The 21,527-nt window shown below is 41.6% G+C and overlaps 1 long non-coding RNA gene across 1 annotated transcript; it reads right to left on the reverse strand.

The window, feature by feature from the left end:
- Positions 1–9,156: 9,156 nt before the first annotated feature.
- LOC146432825 (uncharacterized) lies at positions 9,157–21,102 on the reverse strand. The gene is made up of 3 exons (XR_014854191.1): positions 20,964–21,102; positions 10,799–10,899; positions 9,157–9,652 (listed from the first exon to the last, which is right to left on the reverse strand). It is a non-coding gene; the product is annotated as an uncharacterized LOC146432825 (long non-coding RNA).
- Between the last annotated feature and the right edge of the window lie 425 nt (positions 21,103–21,527).

Consider the following 21,527-nt stretch of genomic DNA (forward strand, 5'->3'; position numbering starts at 1 on the left):
GGTAAGTGTCTCAGAGGTGATTTCAGGTGAGTGGGATTCTGGGTTCTTTGCAAGCCCTGGCATATTTTACTTGACTGGAGGCTTGGACAGGCAAGCATTGATTCATCTCACTAAAGCAAGGTAGTGACACATCTCACTAAGGTCTTGTAAACCGTGATTGTCCTGCTGTCCACTCTGACCATCTGCCAAAGCTTGCTGTCCTCATGGCGGAGACACCAGAAAAAGGCTATGCTTGAGCCCTTTATTTGCACAGGTTGGTATCTTTGCGCCATCAACTTTCTTTTTTTATGGTAAATTATGTTGGATTACATACTGGAGCAGCTGAAGTGCAGAAACATCTCTCTGTGCTGTGGGAATGCCAGCATGGAGGCAAGGCCCTTGGATGAGGCTGATAATGTTTCAGACTGAAGTGGTGAGGATGTCTGGAGTGCAGTCAAAGTCTGGGGGCCTTTTCATAGCCTCTCTTTGCCACTGAGTTCTGATCTTTACATCAGCACAAGTCCACTCTATGTATACACGTTATAAAGGTTATACACGTTATAAAGGTTCTGTGGTTCCTCACGGAGCCCGGCTGTACCCAGGGCTGTCCCTGGCAGGCTCTGGGCAGGGGGGCCTGGCTGCCCTCAGCACGGCACCCTCAGCCCCTCAGGCAAAGGGCGGCTATTTCTGCCGGAGTGAGGGCGGGATTTGGCAGCAGCCTTACCTTCCCCTGACGTCTTTTCAAGCCTTAGTCAAAACAAGTCTGACACCTTTTTTTCCTCACAGACCTTTTCACCCTTCTTTGAGGTGCAAAACAGCGTTTTCTGGGCAGTGACTTCCTCCCGCCTTTCGCAGCCCTGCCTGAGGGGCTCGGGGCGTTTCCCGCCCTTTTGGGGCAGGCGGAGCGAAGGGCACAGGGGAAAATGGCGGCTGCACCGTGAGGGGAGCGTAGGGCGCCTCCGGGCACACACCGAACAGGGGAGCCAGGAGGGCGAGGAGAGGATGCTTTCCTGTTCTTAAGTAAGCCCTACGAGCTGGCAGACCTGTCTCCTTCCTCTCCATCCCCAGTATTTGTGGTATCCCTGTGAAGAAGTGGGAGAAAGTCCTAGCAGCCTGCTTCAAGGAGGCAGTGCGCCTGCCACGGCTGCCATGGAACAGGTCTGGGTTTGGCCCAGCAGCTCACGTACATCAGCCTGACAGGGTCAGGGGAGGCTTCTGGCTTATTAAATTCTATACAGGGACTTTTGTACATAGTGGCAGGTGCAGTTAACACTGTCCTGAGCTACAGAGCTGACTTACTAAGAGTGCAGGCTAAGAGTTTTTCCTAAACCTGGACCCACCTGTAGGCACACTATGAACTATTGTGACAGTATCCCTTACTTTACTGCCTTATTTTTTTGAAGTAGTTTAGCAGAGTAAAGAACATGAAGAAAGAACAGCACACTGCTCAGAAAAGTTACTTCAGGAGATTGCTGTAAGAGGGAAAAGCTGCTGCTCTCCTGCCTGGCAGTGCTGCAGTAGAGCAAACACAGCCCTTAGAGAAGGAGCACAGCAGACAGCAAACTGGCAAAATACAGAAGGTAAGAATACAAGGAAGAGAGAGAGAGAGAGATCATCTCTCAGGTGCAGAGCTGTGTACTGCTGCCTAGTTTATAATGAAAAAATGAGCTATTTATTGTTGCTTGCTTTCACAAGTCCTTACCCAGTGCACCAGCAGAACAGTTCTGATCTCTGCTTGGAACTGCGGTGTGGAAGACATTTTTCCCTGTGCCATGACTTAATCTGTGACTTCTAAGCCAGAGCGGTTTCTTGTCACACTCTTTGCAAGTGCTGGAGGGGTGCTGACCTGCATTGTCCCTAGACTTCCAGAATAGAAGCATTCTTCAGGAGTGAGCAGTGCAGGACTTGTGCAATAGGAGAAATTCTCAGAGAAACAAACTCATTGCTCTTTGATTATGGTCCCTGTAGCACCATATAACAAGCAGTAACTGGCTGGCCATGGCTCCCAATAACTTCTCCACTCTCTTAAAAGGTGTTAATCTAGTTGAGGGAGCAATAATTCAATTCATTTGGTAGGCTCCTACTAAGGAAGGCGCCTCCTTAATTAGTACACATTAGTTATATAAGTTAAAAATTAGTAACATTCTGAACACAGAAAATAAGTAACCTAGAAGAGAAAAACTCAAGACATCTCTCCGCTACTGATCTAACATCTTCTTCCATTAAGGAGTTCATACCATTAAAATCGTATGGTTCACCAAATGTCATACTCCAAATAAAATGAGGTTGTATGAAGTAATTAAAACAACCTCAGCATCAGCTTCATGTCAAATAAACATTGTCTCTGGTTTGAATTCAGAGCAGCATCTTGCACTGACAACCATTGAGGGTGGAAATGGCATTTTTGCTGTGTATTGTTCAGTGGAAGCACCACCAGGACCATATTTCAGCTGTAATTTCTGACAGAAGTTCTGACCTAGGATTGATACGTTAAGTTACTTTTTGGAGGGGGGAATAGAAAAGTGCTGAAACCAGGTGTGAACCTAAACCAACCCTAAATCTCAGCCAAGCACAGCCACCTTTTCTTCACTTCTCTACTCCTTTGCCACATGTTCTAATACAAACAGACCCTGAGCAATTCCTGCATTCTTAATGTTCCCCAGCACCAACTTTTTTCTAAATATTGGATTTGAGTTTTGGCATTTACTCTTAGCTTCATTTCTGTTAAGTAGTTTCTAATACAGATTTCCTGGGAAGGTTTGAAATGCTGAAGAAACCTTCGAAGCCACAGCAAAGACTTTGGCAGATTTCAGCAGGCATTGGAACAGGGTTATTTTAAGGGGGAGGTGAGGGGTAATTTCATTCAATCGAGCAACTTTCAGGCGGGATATCTCATGATTTTGCTTGGCTTAACAGTGGTGCGAAAACCACTCTAATACTGGGATTCTGAATTTATGTACTAGCAAATTCAAAATGACAATTTTAGAAGCATGAAAAGAAAACACTGATGTTATCATGGTGGTGTTCTGCCTGTGATGTTAGAGTGGAGTCCAGCCAGCCTCCCCTTAGAGCTGTGGTGTCTGAGAGATTGGAGGATTGCTGTGTTCCCCTCTCCCCAGCCAGCTGAGGTTTTCTGTGCTTAGGCACTTTACCATACTGGAGATGTTCTTGGGCCTCGAGATCCCATCCTGCAGAGAGCTAGGGAAATGGGAGTTGTAGTTCCACGTCCTCTGCTTTGCAGCTTTGCTTAGCTTCCCTGGTGAAATCAGATTGACTGAATAACACAGGCTTTGCACAGGAGAAACATGCCTGTGAGCTGACCTCTGAACAGGAGTGCCCCTACCAAACCACATTAATCCTTTTGTCTGAGGATTTAGAAGACTAAAAATCTGAGTCATTGCAATATCTTTTTAAATCTTCAGAAGACTAAATTTTTTTTCCCCATCCTTACCATGGGTATAGTGTACTTTTTTGCTGGGTTTGCTTCCTTCTTTGTCATTGTGTTCTGGAGCTCTGCCTGCTGCTGATGTGCTCATTTAAGCTGTTTTCTGTTTCACTGCTTTGGGCCTTCTGTGGGTGGTGGACTTTGACAGGTTACAAATATAGCATTACAGAGATCTCACAGGAGAGCATTCCTGCACAACTTCTGTTACTAAACTCTCTGCAAATGATCTGGACTGATTGAGATCTTCTAGTTTGCGTCATCCCCTCTTGCTCAGGGTTACTTTGGAATGTGATGAGGAGAGAGACAAACCATTCCTGAGTCAATACTAAGTGCCTTTCTACACTGGGTCTTGTTGTTTAAAAAGTGTTTTCTCTGGGACTCCTGAAACTCTGTCAAGCTCCTGCTTTCCTTTCCTGTGTGAGGGGTCCTATAAGTACAAGCCAGAGCACTACAAGCCAGTAGAACTGCTCTGCAGTGCCATAAACCCTGGACTTTGTTCCTTCTATCCACTGATTGAGCAGTTTTTCCCTATCAGATATCTACCTGGAGGGCAAACAGTTGCACAAAGAGGCGAAGTTTTTTCTCCCATCTCCAAATCAACTTGGAGCTTCAGAGAATGCTGTATGTGAAATAAGTGCATCCAGTCTCCCGAGTAAAATGACCTCCCTTCTTCCACAGTCTTGCCAAGCAGGGTGTCACATACCAGTCACTGCAAGTGACAAGCAGGGCAGTGTCTCATAAGCAGGCTGTCAAAGTGCGAAGGTGAGTTTCAATTTGAAAAAGCAACTGTGAGAAAGGGCTGAAAAGTGGAGGCTTTAGCCACGTGTTTTTCTCACAAGTTTATAAAGACTCCTCCTATGCCTGGTTTTATTTTTAGAAATTTTGTATATACAGGTCAAACACTCATACGCTTTAACAAAGTTATGCAAGGCAGTGCATCTCTTACTCCGGAATGTAAATGCATGGGGTTTTTTACCTCCAGCTTCATGTTATTTTGATGTGTAAGTTTTAATCTGGTAACTAAGGTTTGTGTATTTGCTTATAAATATGCAGTCCAAACAAGTCCTGCTGTGAGATGCCATTCTGAAAAGACTCAGTATTCAGTTCAAATCAGTCTTGTTTACCCCACACCTTTCTTCTTATCAGTGAAGGAGGGGCAGAAGTTGCTCTGGATGAGTATAGGATTACTTAGGTATTGAGGAATGGAGCTCCTTAAAGGTCACTGTTGCAAAAGCTCTCTTTGATATAGGGGAGGAAAGAAAAAAGACAAGGAAAAGAGAAGAAATTGTTTGCTTGAACTTTTCGTAGTCAAAACTCTTCTTTTAATGCCTGGGTAGAAGTTGGCTGCCCTAAGTATTTTTCAGGGTGTGCTCATACAACTGGACTGTCATGGGTCTTGTTGCAAAGACCTGTGAAATTGGATCCTCTTTCCTGGCAACAGACAGTGCCTGCCTCTGCCAAGTCCTTCTGCTGGGTTCAACCAGCCTGCAGCCAGCTCTTGCACTTTGCGTGTTTTCTGGACAGCCCCCACCACTGCCAAAGGTAAACTCTAAAAATCTAGTCTGCTGATGACACTATTAGTTAGCAGAAGTTTATGCCATGGTCAGGGATTTCCTGGGAAAGTCTCTGGAGTGAGCAGCCCCGTGATTTTGCTGCTGTGAGCCTACAATCTGTTGCCGAGAAGCAGATTAAGCCAGTGATGTTCAAGGTCATCTTTTTACTACTAAAACTTAGGCTATGAAATTTCATTTTGCTGCACTCTTGATGAAAATTGTCATGTTCTTTTTTTTATTTCAAATAAAGTTTTATTTACCATCGTAAAAATTACACTTTTGGAAAAATTCCTAGACAGTAGAACTGAATTTTCCTTTCTTAGTTCCACATGAGGCTGTAGCTTGAGCCTGAAATTCCTGCATTTTTAAAAGGATCTCTAGCATCGTTCTGCTAAGCAATTAAAGAACTGTTGCCCAAACAGAGAAGGGGCAAGAGATTTACTGCATTCTTTCTGAGCTGTTTAAATTCCTTATAATGCTGAAGTCAGTTTGTTAAAGGCAAGTGGAAGATTTTATTACTGATTGAAGGTGTGTGGAGTCATAGTAGAAAATAATTTTCTTAACAAATAGCTCATTAAAAACCAAACGTCTGATGACCTCAACAGAAAGCTGTCCCATCCCACTCATCACCTTCCACTATACCATTCTTACAGATATTTGCTCTATATTCAGAGAGACTGTGCCTACCCATTATCAAAAACCTAACCTAACAAAACAAAACCCCCCAGAGTAGTCACATGTGGGAGCTGAATCCTCATTGCTGTTTACTTTATACTGCATCTCCTTAGTAAGTGGCAATTTGACCAGTCACTTTTCCCTTGTTCTGGGAGGTGAGGATCTGGATAACAGGCTGAAGTGTGTGTTCCTTATAACAGCACACTGTTGGCTGTGTGTTGGTTCAGCCCCATAACATCCTTCCCGATTTACTGGCCCAAGCAAGACAGGAATAAGTTACTGAGGTGGGCTGGGTGAAACACCATCCAGTGTGTTGTAAACTTAGGAGTGTATTTGTTGAGGAAGGGCAGAATGGAGGCAGGATTCAGGCAAGCCACTTGATTTTTTTTCTCCTGGGAAGGAAGCCCTTTTTTGAGTTCTGACATCAAATTCAAAGAAAATAACAACAAGATATCCTTTTTTCTCCATTGTCAGTGCTTGAGATTTGGTGCCGTGCACAGCACACTGGTACACGTTGTTCTGTGGTAGGCAGCATCTTCAACAATTACCAGCAGGGAGTAGCAATTTAGGATCTGTTTTCCTCAGCCTGTGGGGAGTGTGGTTTATTTCTCCAAGCAATGTTTGATAATGGTAATGATAAACATCACAAGGAAAGAGCAGTGCGTAGTATTGGCATAAGGTTACCACCTGGAGGCAGAATAATTACCAAGGTAAACGGCATTGTTGCCTGACCAGGAGTTGAGCTACCTTACAGAAGTGAGGGTGCTGGTTAAAAGGACACAGCTCTGCAGTGAAGTGTGAGTGGTGCTGCTGTCCCTTCTGTGTGGTGACCTGGCTGCTGTACATGCACATCACCACCCTCAGAAGTCTCTCACCAAGGAAAGAGGGGAACCTAGAAGGTCATACCTAGCATCTGTGACACATCTCAAAAGTAAGATGTGGACAGAGATGGACCTGAAATGGATCCATGTTTCCCAAATATTTCTTTTCAGAGTGTTGATTTAGGCCTACAGGTAGAAGACCAATTGTTAACAATTAAAATGCTGAACAGGTGAAGAAAGACAATACAAATTTGCTGAACACAGTGGTGTCTTTAAATCAGGACAGGCGTATGCTTTTGTTTATTCTGTTCACTTGTCCAATTACTCCTTGCATAGTCCAAGGTCCAGTAAACAAATGGAAGCATTAAAAATGCAGTTACTTGGCTCAGAGAAATTACAAAGTGTCTTTCAGATATAATCATCAAGACATGCTCTTCATCAAAGAGAATTTTAAATGCTATCAGGAAAATCTACTTCATACCACATCCACTCTGTATTGTGGAATTTGAGAAGGGTAGGTGGGCGAGCTTTTGGAAATCATGTAAGCAAATTGACTTGCTAGCACTTCTACAGGAGGTATGGTATGTGCATTCAGATTTCCTGGGAAAAATAATCGAAAGTGAAAACTGTTGGGTGAAACTGCACAGTGAAAAAATATTAGCCCCCTTGCTGCCAGTTCTTCATGCTTGGTTAGCCTCCGCTGCGTCTTCCTGGGGCTGATACTTTTCCTGTCCATCAGATCCTAGGATAAGATATTTGAGTTATTTTAATGTCTGTGCAGGGTGCTACTCTTTTCATATATCTATTCCAATCGACTCCTCAGATAAACACAAAATTCTTGTAAATTCTAGAAAGCCTGTCGTAGAGCATCATTTGTAAGAGCCTGTTCTTGGGCCCTCAGGCTATTCTGAGACTGCCATTATAAACCATGGTGAATCAAAAAAACAACAGTGGAACAAGATATGAGACTTTCTTTTTGTGTAGGGTACCTGAGACACTCATTATCAATTGGGAGCAGGGCAGCGGAGGTTGCATCATAGTTCATCTGTGAATCACAGAACAGATTTTTCTTAAGGTGTGTCAGTGTTGGATGAGCTGCTTCTGTTTGTGCGTAGCTCATGACAAGTCTCTATTTGAATGATTACTAATCTGCTGTCCTAAATCCTCTCACTAGGGGTGTAACAGGTCTAGCCTCTTTTCAGGAGGCATACGCAACAATTCTTAGCATGGCAATAGACTCATAAATTAAACCTCAAATTCCAGAGACACTTCTGTACTTTGGCTGTAAGAAGTTCAGTTGTTTTCAAGGTCTTTTGCTTGTAATACATTTTTTTTCTTATTCATGGTGTGGTTTGGATCCTATATTGAGATTATCTGTAAATAAAGTTAGCAATAATACTGGAATTTCTTCCCAGCCATGTAAAAGAGCAAATGAACTATTTAATCCTGTCTTTTCACTAAGCAGTTCTCTCACTTCCTTCTTTTCATCAGGTTCAGTTTCATTTTCTTCTGAAACGCATTATTGTATATGAAATGTCAATAAAGCAGGAGGCATGCTAGCCATCTGAAACAAGAGCCAACAGAGCAGGTCTCCCAGGTTCTCTTCCAGGGATTTCTTGTTTACTTAGTACATAATGAATCAAATTGAGCTGCTCCTTCTGTCCTGGAGGATCTCTCTTTTGATCTAGCTTTTGCTTTGGAAGACGTTCTTAGGTTATATTTCACATTTTTCCTGGCTTTATATGGATTAGGTTTCCTTTCAAAACTATAGCATGATCACACAAATTCATTTAAAAAAATACTATATTAAATTCTAGTTTGAAACAGGAATGTTGATTTTTCTAGAGGAAACATCTCTAGTTGTGTTTTTAGAAAAGAGTATTGAGTATTCTTTTTATTCTCTGTACAGAGTGGTTTGTTTGTAAGGATCCTATGTCTGCATAGATGAATGGTTAAGCAAAAACTCCTAGGTAGTGTTCATGTGTTCATTTTCATGCTCAGGATGTGAGCCAGGGACTGTACAGTGAATAGTCAGTGTGTTCTGGGTCACACTACAGCCAAGTTAAAGGTGTTGGGCAAGCAAGCAGCCACTGGGGCTGAGGTTATCAGAAGGGTGTTCCCCTTTCCTTCCTGCTCCTTAGGCAGGAAGGGCAGACAAGGGGATTTGGTATTCTGCTCTCTGAATTGGCCTATCTTATATTTGAATATGGGGTTTGGAAACAGACTCTGAGGAAAGGGTTGGGAAATGGTTGGTAGTTAGGATTTTTTCTTTTTCCTGCCTTGGGTGGGGAACATTTTGATTGGCCTCCTTGGTATATCTTTCAAAGTTATGGCTGAATGTGCAAGTAAGGGAGGGTTCCCTGAGCTCAGCTGTGAGGGAATAGAGCTGAGCTTTGCTCCACCTCTGCCACAGAATATGGTACAGAATAGACTATTCTGTGCTGCTTATTAGAATAGGCTAGAATAATGCTTCTGATTTTCACGACTAAACTGTCAGTTCAGCCAGATGATGGTAAGTGCTGTTCTGCTCTCCTTGGCACAGCAAAATAGATTAGGATAGCATGTAACCCACAGGATAATGTGGATCAACTTCCAGCCTCACAGTCAGTTTTGACTCTTACAGTTTTTTTCTGTGACTGTATATTTCTGAAGTGAGGCATAACATTACTGTGTACACTGTGGGTCATCCAAGAGGAACCTCCTGTAATTTATTTATCAGTACAAACAGCATCAAGACATTGACCTCTGTAATATGTAGACAGTAAACAATGATAGGGAAGGAAACATGGAAAAGTAGGACATGCTACCTAAATAAATACAATGTCCTGTAAGATTGTCTGTAAATAGTATCAGAATAATAATTTTTGGTGTCTTGTAGGATTTTTTCTGAGTCTCCATTGTGAGTACATACTGAGCCATTTTCTCTGGACCATCACAGATATTCCCAGTTCACACCTGTTGTGGGCCATTCTTTAAGTGCACAAGTTGCTCTTGTTTTCTGGGCATTTGAATTGAGTAGTTTGAGCAAGCAGCCTGCTTTGTCCCAGGAAGAGCATAAATCTTCAGGAACTCACTGCAAGTTCCACATTCAGCCAACTTTCATCCTTCAGAAGTTTTTGCTTCTGTGTGCTCTCACGTTCTGACTAGGAGATGCAGAGCCATCATCAGGCATTGCTAGTCTAAAGGAAAACAGGAAGTAGGGGAAATGTGAGGAGGGAGCTCAAGGCTTCCCTTTGAAGTGTCAGCTGTATATTAACTACTGCTGCACCTCTGCTTGGGAGTGTGTTTCAGTATCACATCAAGCAGGAGCAGTTACATGTGCCAGCTCTCAAGGGAGAAAACATCTACAGTATGAATAGCGGGGTAGCATTCTCCCTTTTAAAAGGACATGAACCTGCCATATCCTTAAAGACACAAGAGGAAGTCCTACTCAGTGATGTCATCAAATTGGCAGAATTTTCATTTCTCTCAACTCACTGTGACTTCAAGAGCTGGTGATGTCAGAGAGCTGCGATTCCAGACAGAGTTGTTGATCTTACCTCATTTGGAGAACTTGTATGGGTTAGCTTTTCCTTACAAGATACTGTCCAATCTTTCTTACATTGAGGATTTCTCATGTTGCATTTAAGCTGATTATGCTGCCTCCCTTTCCTGCTCTCATGCATTAATACCACTGTGTCTGACTCTATCCACTCTGAAAATAGCTATTGATACAGCTCACAGCTATTCATATCTGCTGCTGTCAACATGACACAGGCACATGTTCCCAGAAGAAATTAGGCCTTTTTACAGCTTCTCCATCCATGCAGTTAAAAAGGCTTAAAACACAGAGATAACTTGACCAAAGTTCGAGGCGTTCTCCATTCCTGCCTTTCCCCTGAAGAAGCAGAAAGTTGCATGTCATGATAGATTTTAAAGTTTTGTAGAATCTCCCAGAATTTGCCCCTGCATTTTTTCAGCTTTAAAACAGGATTTTTTCAAGCAGTGTTTAATGTATCCCCACTGTTCTGCAACAGATTAGCTTTGTGTCCAGGAATGCAACCAGAAATGTTTACCATTCAGGCCTAGTAACTTCCTTCCCTAGAAGTAAGTCTTCCATATGTTTTGACACTTTGGTTCCTGAACTGCTGTTGTAATTGTGCTGAGAAAACCTGATCAGGACTGAGTAACTCAGAGGCAATTTATACTCCAGAGTAGTTCAAAATTGAGATGTCAGAGCATCTAATGAAGCAAAGAAACGTACTCATGGACCAGTTAGAAAATAAGTGTGATGTTCCAAGGAGGATGTCTGAAACACTGCTGAATGGAAAATTGAGATTGTATACCTGCATCTGCTGGCAGCTGAAGTGGCAGTACATTTTCTTCCATATGTTTGTGATCCTCTATTTATCATTTGAAGTAGGAAGATGCACTTAGATTTATGTATCTGGGACAGAGAGAAAAGAGGATGAATAATATTTGTAAATATATTGGTACCCTTTGTTCAATATCAGTTTGTTTCTCTCGTGTTTCATTAACCTCTGGTGCAGAATGCTAGTTCTGAAACAAGAAATACCAAAGCAATTAGTGTCAACAGTTCAATATTATTATTAACATTTCATCCAAAATTCTTCAGTGCAGTGCTCTTTATTTTGCTGTGTGCATTGAACTTTAACAGAATTTTTCACTCTCATGAAACATGACTCACATGACTGTACATTGGAGTGTCATGCAAAAGCAGCACATCAGTTTTATTAAATACCTGCAAAAGGGTCATTTCCAGGGCTGATGGAACAAGGTAGAGAGTGAGAGAATCAATTTTTCCAACTGCCTGCTCCAGAAAAGCATGGAAGTCAGTGTGTGCAGAATCCTCCACAGGGTCCTCCAAGCAGCCAAATGTAAGAGACCATGTGGAGTAGGGGCATCAGAGCAGTGCCATATGAATAAGCTCTCTGAGATGGGTAACATGAGAAGGGATAAATTAGGCTCTTCCTGGGCTTAAGTGACTTGATGGGAAAGTCCCTCTCCAAAAGTTTCAGGAGCAAATTTCAGTGCCTAGGGACAAGCTAGAAGCAAGAGTAACTTGATCTGGCATTGATGAATTGCAGAGAGTGACAATCCTTAAACAAACAATGACAAAGGAAATAAATATTTCTAAATCTCACAGTGCGGTGAACTAAAAACAGCACAGCTGCAGCTTAGAAGTGATGAACAGCATGTTAAAGACTAAATAGCTGTATCACTTGGGTTTTTTTTTAATTTTGTGAACATGCAGGCAGCTCTCTGACTAATCAGAAAGAAGAGAGAGTTGCATTCTGTGTTGTTCTGAACAGGAAACCAAGTTGTATGCATGCATGAAAACCAGACGGAAAGTGGCCAGACAGGAATTTCTGAGTAGCAGATGAGGTCAAAGGTGGGAGCCAGTTACGGTAAATTTGATGATCCTACAACGCCAGAGATCATTTAGAGACTCTCTTCTCTAACAGAAGATGAGCTGGGGGTATGAAATTTCTGTCACTTTGGTCTGTTGTAGAAGGAACACTGCTTAAAGAGCTTTAAAGACCAGCAAAATAAAACCATATTAAATGTTCTTTTCAGGCTGAAAGCCAGATCCAGAAAGAATTTAAGGAGCTTAGTGTGAGTTTCCTTCTCGCCTCATAGCACCTTCTAGTAAAACAAAGAAAACCACAACAAACCAAACAAAATAATTGAATAAGAAATTAAAACAATAAATCTAACAAACTGAAACATCCCTATCAGATCTCTGTCCAAGACATTTTAAAAGGTACTCCACTAGTGTTTCATCTGCAATGTTCACAGATAACCTTTTGTTGTTATTGGGAGAGGTAAGAACTGCAGCATGTGATTTTGACATGCTAAAGCAACCTGTATTTCTGAGCTCATTCAGTTGATTACTTTGTTTAATATCTTTCATGCCTGCAATGACAAGCAGCAGAATTCCCATGACTGAAAACTCCCGAACAACTACCGTGCAGGAAATAAATTGAGATGTTGGGTAAGGCACTTACATGCTGTGAATTTGTCAGAGTTCCTCTCTCTGGCATGGAAATGTATAATCTGCTTGTTTCTGGGCTGCCAGTTTTGTGTCCAGGTTTCATTCACAGTCAGTGGAAATGGCAGTTCAACATTCCTGTTTCTTCAGTATGCAATAAACCTGTGTTGAGAGATTCACAGTCTGTTGTGCCTGGTAAGCAATAAAAAGCAGAGCTGAAACAGAGACTGTTTCCCTCTATTGTACCACCTCTGCCAGCCTGCTCAGTGTGAGTGTGGGCCATGCATTACAGGGTGATTTAACATGAGACCAAATTTTTACACCAATGCAAGACCAGGCTCCTACAGTAACTTGAGTGTCTAAGAATCTCAGATCAGGCAAAGGTAGGGTAAGGTTGTTTAAATTACTATGTATGGCAAAAAAACCTGGAAGGGTCATGTAAATTCAAAATCTGGAAATAAACTCAACTTCAATTTGTTGTTACTATGAAATAGTAGGAATTAGGATATGAGACTGTTCACTTCTGTGAGATGGTTTGACTAAAATTTAGAAGGATCAGCAATATCCCTGCAATCTCATGCGATCACATCTCTATATATCCAGCCAACTCTTACTTAGTAGCCATGTAGCTGAGGTTCACACAAACGGTTTCTATGTTTTGCATTACCTGGTTTTTTGCGCTAAACAAATCTGTCATGAGACTAATAGAGAAGGGAGGGGTGCATGTACTTAGCTAGTCCAAAATCTAGACAATCAGAATTGAGTTCACTTTCTTCCATTCTTTGGAAAGTGTTAGAATGTATGTCCATCACTGGATCTGGCTTTCAGGTATATGAAGTCATCCGAAAACTGATGAGAAGAAGAGCCACACCCTCCAAGTCTTGGCTTGGTTTGTTTTTGCAAGATCTCCATGTTACATTTGTTGCAGTGTACACCCTTATTACAAAGCAGATTGCATTCATAACTCACAAGTTGTATCTAGCACCTGTATTTTCATTAATTTCTTGCATTGAAATAAGTACTTTCCTTTACAGATATTCTAGGTACTTCGTAAGTTTTTTATGGGAAACCTGTGATGTTTGGATGAAGGTGATATAACCCTTACAGTATGTTTTGGCAGATGAGTTTTAGGTTTTATGGAAGCAAGCTAAGAAGCTGAGTTAGCAGGTAAAATGAATGTCAGCCTTCCAGTTCACAAGCCTGTGTGAATGGCGTTTGCTATTGCCTAATTGTAGTGGTTTCATGTTGCACATCCCCTTTTCCTATCTCGATTCAGGCTGGCTCTGGGTTTTGAGGTTTAAAAAAGTATAGGTGCTTTGTAGAGCAAAATTTATTGCTCTCAACAAAGGAGTGCTATGGGATCCTCCTTGATCTCTAACAGCTGCATTCTTTCAAGCTTGGTAATGTGTTTAGTGATAATGAAAGTAAGTAGCTCATTGTGTTGGTATGAGCCAGGTGTAATGTAAATAGGCATTGTGCAAACATATCCAGACTACCAAGGCAAATTATTTCAGGTTGATCCTGGCCTCCTATAAACACAGGTGGATAACTGAGGGGAAGGTCTTTGTCTGAAAGGTTGCTGCCTGTTACCTGTAGCTCTGACACCTGGAGATCTTCCCAAGGAGTAAAATGCTGACTGATTGCAGAGCAGGATCCCTGCCATAGTGCCTTGACAGAGCCTATGGCAAATACTGATCTGTTGATTAAACCCTTGAAAACAATTGTGTTTAGAACTAAGCCGAAGATCTAGCAAACCATTAGAAGAGAGCAGTTTCCAAATGATGCACATATAGTGTCCCCTTCCTAGACAGAGAGTTCTCCAGTAACATAGAAAAAGAGCCTCAGAGGAGATCAAAATGCTGGCTGTCATTTACTGCATTTGTGACCAGCAGATAGATTGTAGAAGAGCTTTCTGGAGGGAATCAGGAGCATGCTGGTACCTATGTGTTAGTTAGCTGAAAGCTACACTGTTTAAAAATGTGATTGAACTGATACCAAGTCTTTAGAATTAACATTAGCCCCGAGCAAAGAAGCATGTTAGAACACTGGCCTCCACTTCCCTTTGGTCTCACCACTAACCCATCCTCTTGTTATCAGGGCCTGGATGTGAGGAATCCCTGGAGCTGTAATAATAAAGACCTGATGAGCATGTAAAACTGGGTAAAGGGGAATTACTGGAAATCTGAGACCCCTCCCTGCATTTACAGAGCAAACACCTTTGTAATTGATGTGTGTATTTATGTAGTCTTACTAGCTACAAATCTATAGTAAATAATGCCTCGGTAGGTCAAACATTTAAGATAGTGAGTCATTCTCAATATTAAATGAGAAGCCTTGATCCCAGAATTTTTTACTGAGGCGAATCAGTGTTTTAAATGAATATCTCAAACTGCTTGTTAAAGTAAATGCCTGTGGTATGACAGGGCTGGAAGGATGAAAGAGAAAATTCACTGTGCTTTCAAACCAGAGCATACATTGCCTGCTCCAGCTTCAGGTTTTATTGCAAGTGCTCTGGTTTTACCCAAGTGGAGAGCAACTTGGCACATTCTTTTTATGTATATTTACCAGCAGTAAACTCAAAAACTGCCCAAATGAAACCTGTCAGTCAGGCTGTGGTGTAAGTCTCTCTCTGTGCTCAACCCACAAAATGTTGTTAGTCAGCTCTTTCCCTAGCCAGAAAGTGTGAGCTCCTGGGTTTGGGTTGTGGTCGCTCATGTTCAGCTCGGGAGACTCCAAGTTCAATGTGTGGAGTGCCAGCCAACATGATTGTTCTGTCAGCAACAAAAGGCCTATCCAGGGTCACTCCCTACCTCTTAAGAAAAGGTCAGTGTGTCCAGGGATAGAACACAATAGACTTATACCTTTTACCCTTTGTGTCTTCCCTCCAGCTTTTATCAAGGTAACTTGGATACCACCTCAGCAGAGTGCCTGTCAAGTACTTCCTTTAATTCATTGTATGTCTGCTGCCACAACATTTTAAGCTCCGTGTTTTCAGCACAGAGTCATTGAATAGTTTGGTTTGCAAGGGACCTTTAAATGTCATCTAGTCCAACCCTCCTGCAGTGAGCAGGGACATACTCAATTAGGTCTAGTCTCAGAGTCCTGTCCAACCTAACCTTGAATGTTTCCAGGGATGGAGCACCTGCAGCCTCTCTGGGCAACCTGTTCCAGTATTTCATCACCTTAATTGGAAACATTTCTACTCTATGTCTTGTCTAAATCTACCTTCTTTTAGATTAAAACCATTACCCCTTGTCCTATCACAAAAGGCCCTGCTCAAAATACCCCCTTTACTGCTGTCCCAAAAGGCAGCAAAAAGGTCTTCCTGCAGCCTTTTCTTCTCCAGGCTGAACAACCTCAACTTTCCTCACAGGAAAGGTGTTTCAGTCCTCTGATCATTTTTGTGGCCCTCCTTTGGACTGGCTCCAAGAAGTCCACATCCTTCCTGTGCTAGCATGTCTATAACAAATTAAGGAATGATCAATATGATAAATTTAGCAGGTTGTTTTGCACAAAAGACTTCTTTACAGGCATTTGCTTGCACTTTTGCAGAGACTGGAAAGACGATAGTATTATATCCGGTCAGAGAAGCAGCATGATGTCATTACATGTAAGGGATCTTTTCTCTGTGTAGTCATTGTACTTCAGATCTGCAATAACCAGAAGTGCTTGGGGTGATTATGAAGTGGTAGGAAAAGCTTTCATCAGCATCACATGCATTGCCGCTGTGTCCATAAATTCTAAAATTTATTGACACGTTACCAAATCCTGTAATTCCCCTTGCCATTTGCTGATATTTGTCTTTATTGCTCTCCAGCAGTGACCAGAATGATGTGCAGCCAAAAACCCCATCCAGTTATTTCACCTGTGAATAAGAAGATAAGAATACATATGTGATTAAACTGCTTGTGTCCTTTCCTTTCAAATGAATCAGTGTAGAATTTACAGCTTCCTTTCCAGACCCTTAGCTTTTATTCTTGTGGGTTATATCATGTAAAGCAGGGTGAATGTAGCCCTGCTACAGAGGTAGCAGAGCCTAAAGCAGGGTGAATGTAGGGGAATATTGCCAAAAAATACAAACAGTTCTGTTCTCTCTCTTTGACTTTGACACCTCCAAGTACCATGTGCGAGTGTGTTTGTGGGAAGATTAAGCTAGATATGTTGGTGAAAAAGTAGCAGATTAATCTAGAAAGGTAAATGTGATAATGTTGGAAGAAGTAAAGACAAACCACCACCAAACATTATGGCCCTGATCCCAAAGCACCAAGGTAAGTTTGCAGAGCTCAATAAAACAGCTGTCAAAAGACATTAGGAGTCACAATGTATTTCCACAGTTGTTTCTTTGAGATCCACAATATCTTTTGAGCTATGTTGCACTTCAGATAACTCCTTAATTCTTGCAGAATGGATTCAGGAATGGGCTGGATGGGACAGAATCTTCAGCAGGGTTGGGTTTTTTTTTTCATTATTACTAAGTGGGCAACCATACAAACCTTTGTATTACTGTTGATCAAATGTTAGCGTTTGGGGGACAGTCATCAGTCTTAGTTGATCATTAGCTCAACATGATTCTTTCTTTCTTGGGTTTGTGAAGGGAACTAAAGTAAATGGCCTAGGAAGTAGCCCTGTGTGAAAGGGACTGGGTAGGAGATAAAGGGATGGTGGATTATAAACAGTGGTAGTTTGGAGCTTTTTTTGTTGTGTATTTTTTTAATCAACAAGGTTTTAAAAAAAAAAAGCCACAATGAAAATATTTAATAATTTAAACAAAAGAAAATCAGTATTTTGCAAGACACATTACCCTAACAGAAGAGTATGTGTCAACTGGGAGTAGAAATGCTCTGGGCCACAGAAGTCTGCTTTCTTGTTTCAGCTACAGGAAATAAAAAAAGAGAAAGCACAGTTGCTGGTGCAAGAACTAACTCCAGATTTGAAAGTCTTCCTGTTGAGAAATACTCATTTCATAAGCATGGAAGTGCTCTTCATAATTACAATCAATCTTCCACCTAATTATTTCTTATTAAAGTGTAGAGAACTTAGCAACCTTCTACAGAAATGGTAATATCAAGTACTGTTATTTTGTGGTACTATCTAAGTGTGATGCGAGCTGCTTTTCTATTTTTTCAAAATCAATTTTCTCAACTTCTGTACAATTCCCACAGCTTCTCTCAAGCTAGAGAATATATACAGATGCTCATGTATCCAGTCCTTCTGCTCTGCAAGCTGTGCCGTTTTAATGCATCTATTGGTGTAGAATCCAGAAATAATATTTTGCTAAGCCAACTCCTGTTCTTTCTTTTTTTTTTTTTTTTCCTCTCTCTGTTCCTTTTTTCCTCCTCCCCTCTTTTCCCTCCTTTGCTCCAAACAGCATGCCATTCAGTACTGGTGGAATTTCCTAGAGGCAGAGCAGCGTTGTAGCCCATTGCAGGTCTTCCATGTGTTCCATAGTACATGAAAAAGTTGTGCTGTCAAAGCCAGGTTTCCACCTGTTGTCTTTGAAAATGCTGTTTTGTTTTTGCCTGGGAAGAGAGGCAGGGGCCCCACTTGATTCTTCTTAGAGAAATAGCAATTTACACAGTGCACAGCTCATGCCTCTCTATTTCCACGTTTGTGGACTTGTGAGTTTCACATTGTAACTGTTGGCGCTCAGCTTTGAAGTGATGAAAGACTGAGGAAGCGCAGAGAGGTGTGATAGAAGTGGGAACAGAGTGCTTGCCAAACCTGAAGCATTTTGCACAGTTAAAAAGCCAATAGTGTCCTTTTGCTCTTGGCTCCTGTACTTAGCTTCAGCTGTCCAATAGATGTAAGAATAAGCTTGTTTTCATTGAAAATGTCTTTGAATTGAACCAAGAGTCTTCTCTGCTCTTACTGTTGTAACAGTCCTTACAATATGTATTGCAGGGATCACAGCGTGTCCTCAGCATGAACATCAAGAGAAATTTGAGTGTAAGACACACATGTACAGCAAGATGGATATACTTGTACTGCTTTTAGACCTGGATTTTGGAAGTGTCAGACTAAAATTTCCTATGATCCCTTAAAGAAGGAATGTTTAAAATGTGTCAGTTCTCTTTCTCTCCTGTTTGTTTCAATGAAAGCAGTGTCTAAACATGTCCTTCATCTATGAATTCTCCTTATGGTGTTATTTGTGATCACAGTATGGTTTGACCATGGTAGTCAGATCCTGGGATCTGTACTTCAGAGGCTGAAGTGGTTGGAGTGGTGGGATCTCTCACTGAGTTGTACAGTACACCTGTCACTAGGTGTAGTAGAAGTGCCCTTCTGTGGTAGGTGTTCTGTGTATTCTGAAAATCAGTGTCAGGAGAAGAGTTAAAAAAGTTAAATGTGAGGACCTATTCAGTGTTTCAGTGTTTACACTCAGTATTCCTGATACCATATATATAATTTCTGCTTGTTGATCGTAAGCACTTTTCAGGTTGTTGAGAAGCAGTTTTTGCATGTGCTTGATCATATGTACAATATCATTATGTCCCTTTATTCAGATCAGCAGTAAGGTTACATCTGTACTTTACCATTGATTACAGGGTTAGGAATATTGCAACAGCCCTACCAAAGACCAGAACAAGCACATTTTTCCTGAGGGAGTAGACTTCTGAAAGCAGCAGTTGGATTCTTCAGGACATAACTTCTACCTCGGAAGAGGTATAGACTCCTTTCCTGCCTCTAATGCCAGACCTAATTATGCACTATTGTACATAATGATGCATTACTGCATTGGGTAGGGAAGGTATTGCCTTTCCTGTCATGGAGCTTGACAAGGTTTATGTTGACTAGCATTACTATTACTTTGAACCAGGTAAGGGAGTTCTTATTTCAAGACTGTTGCAGTGGTATCTGAAATCAGATTCTGAATCTCTGTTCTTAACCACTTAATGTTCTAATTTCTTTGTGTTTGTTGATACAGCTTTGACTTTACTTAAGTAAGTGCTTTGATTTTTAGTCAAAGCTCAGGTAGTGCTTGAAGCAATATAGGACTGATTTCCTGTTCCATCTTCTTTTCTTGAAACAAAGATTAATCCATGGCTGAAGCATTAGTTTGGGGAGCAGACAAAATGTAACACAGGATTGTTTGTGCTATGGAGTGCTTACGTTTGCCAACTGCGTTATGTAGGGCAGAACAATCATGTAATGATGGAATTCAGGCCTCAATTAGAGCCTGTGTGAGCCAGTGGGTGATGTTCAAGGTTCTTGGCTGTGCACAGGTGCAGTCAGGTGCACATCCATCAGTGCAGGTGGAGGAGCTCAGCACAGGAAAGGGGCGGGTTGGAGAGAGACCTGCAGGCTGCCAGCTGGAGCACCCTTACCTGTGGGAAACTCTTCACTGCTCCTTCTCTTTTACATTATCATGGCTATTGTCAGGCTTAAAATACCAAAAATTGGTTGTCCAAAATTTCTACCAATAACATCACAGAAACACAAAAAATGCAGAACAAATTGGTGTCTCTCTGGCACCTCTCACTGTGAGTCTCTGAATTGTGTCGAAGGTATAGGTATCTTTCACTGAGACTTGAAGGACCGATTTTAGGATCATCGCTGTGTCTAAGAGGCTCCAGCAATATGTGAAAGTGCAGGAGTGGATGACAGAGCTACTGAACTCTTACTAATGCTGCCTGTTGGCAGTCATGCCCTACAGATCTCCACTACACAGTGACAAAGAGCTTTTCTCCTACCATCTCTTAGCAGTCAGCAATCCTCAGCCACACAGGTTTTATTTCTCTGCAAAACCAGACTCAGAAATAGCAAGATAGTCCTCCTAGTTCTTAATCAAGTGGGTACTGCGTGAAAGGAATCCTGTCTCTGTATAGCTCTGTAAGAGCCTTTGCTATCATAATAGTTGTTCTTCCTGAAGTTGCCTGCTTTCAACTCAGGAGGCTTCTTGTGAAAATATCTCAGTTCTGAAACCATATTTGTAGGCAAAGCATCCTGTGTGTCAGGAACTACAGATTTGTTTTTAAAAATATACAAATATGTTGGAATCTGTGACTCCTGCAACAACTATGACAAAATGCAGGCTGAGATAAAATTTGCGCTTGCTTTGCAATCTACCACTTTCTCTGTCTTGATCTTCCAGTGCTGCTCAAATGAGAAATTCCCCAGCACCTAATTACAAATGTTCAAGAAGAGGCTTATCTTATTTTACTGACAGTGGCCAAAGCAATGTCTGTTATCCTCTTGCACCAACTGTGAGTCTGACCCACACTCAAGCAGTTTTCTTACTCAAGTGTAAAAAGAAGAGACTTTAGTCTCATGTTCCCAGTGCTCACTTGAAGTTGTCAAATTTATCCTGCTCAGTCATCTTTCCAATGAAGTGTGACAACATACCTTAAAAGTGTCAAAGGTTGTAGCCTTTTTTAAGAGTATCTGTTTTCATCTCTCAAGAGGTTATTAAAAAAACTAATATTAACCTTGAGAATAGATAGGAAGGGAGCACCTGTACAAAAGCAACCTCTGTTAAAATGAAAACAAACAAAACCCACCAATATTTGTGTGGTCCAGGATGCGGTGGGAGGGGAAGTGAAAAGATGCAAATTCTCCTTTTCTCATGTTTTTTGCCTCCCTTTTTCTAAGTGAGAGATTTCTGTATCTGCATCTGTGACCCCAAAGGGAAAAAATGGATTAGAGTGAGGTATCACATTGCAGAAAATGAGTGTTGCAGTTGTCCCTGTACACAGACAGAACCTTGGGCCTGAGTCATGCCAAGTCTGGCTTCTCACCCAGTGGATTGGATGTCACTGCACATGTCCATGCCAGTCTTTAATGCATTTGGAAGTGCAATCTAGGGATTGGATTCTCACACATTACTGAGAAGCTTAAACCCATGCCATTCATGACTACAAATACATTTAGGAACTTTCTGCAGTCAGGAGCACTTGAGGAGAAATATCTGTCTGGTTGCCTGTTGGGTTTTAGAATGATTCTGCTAATACTGGGTACTCCTATTGTTTGGCTTCAAGCAATGAACTGAAAGCATGCCCTATAATGAATAAAACTTAGTTGGAAAGAATTCTTTTGTTCTTACATGGGTTTGCTGTCATCTCCTG

The sequence above is a fragment of the Lichenostomus cassidix genome, chromosome 10 (assembly GCF_008360975.1).
Source record: "Lichenostomus cassidix isolate B80296 chromosome 10, HeHo_3.0, whole genome shotgun sequence".
Taxonomy (NCBI): Eukaryota; Metazoa; Chordata; class Aves; order Passeriformes; family Meliphagidae; genus Lichenostomus; species Lichenostomus cassidix.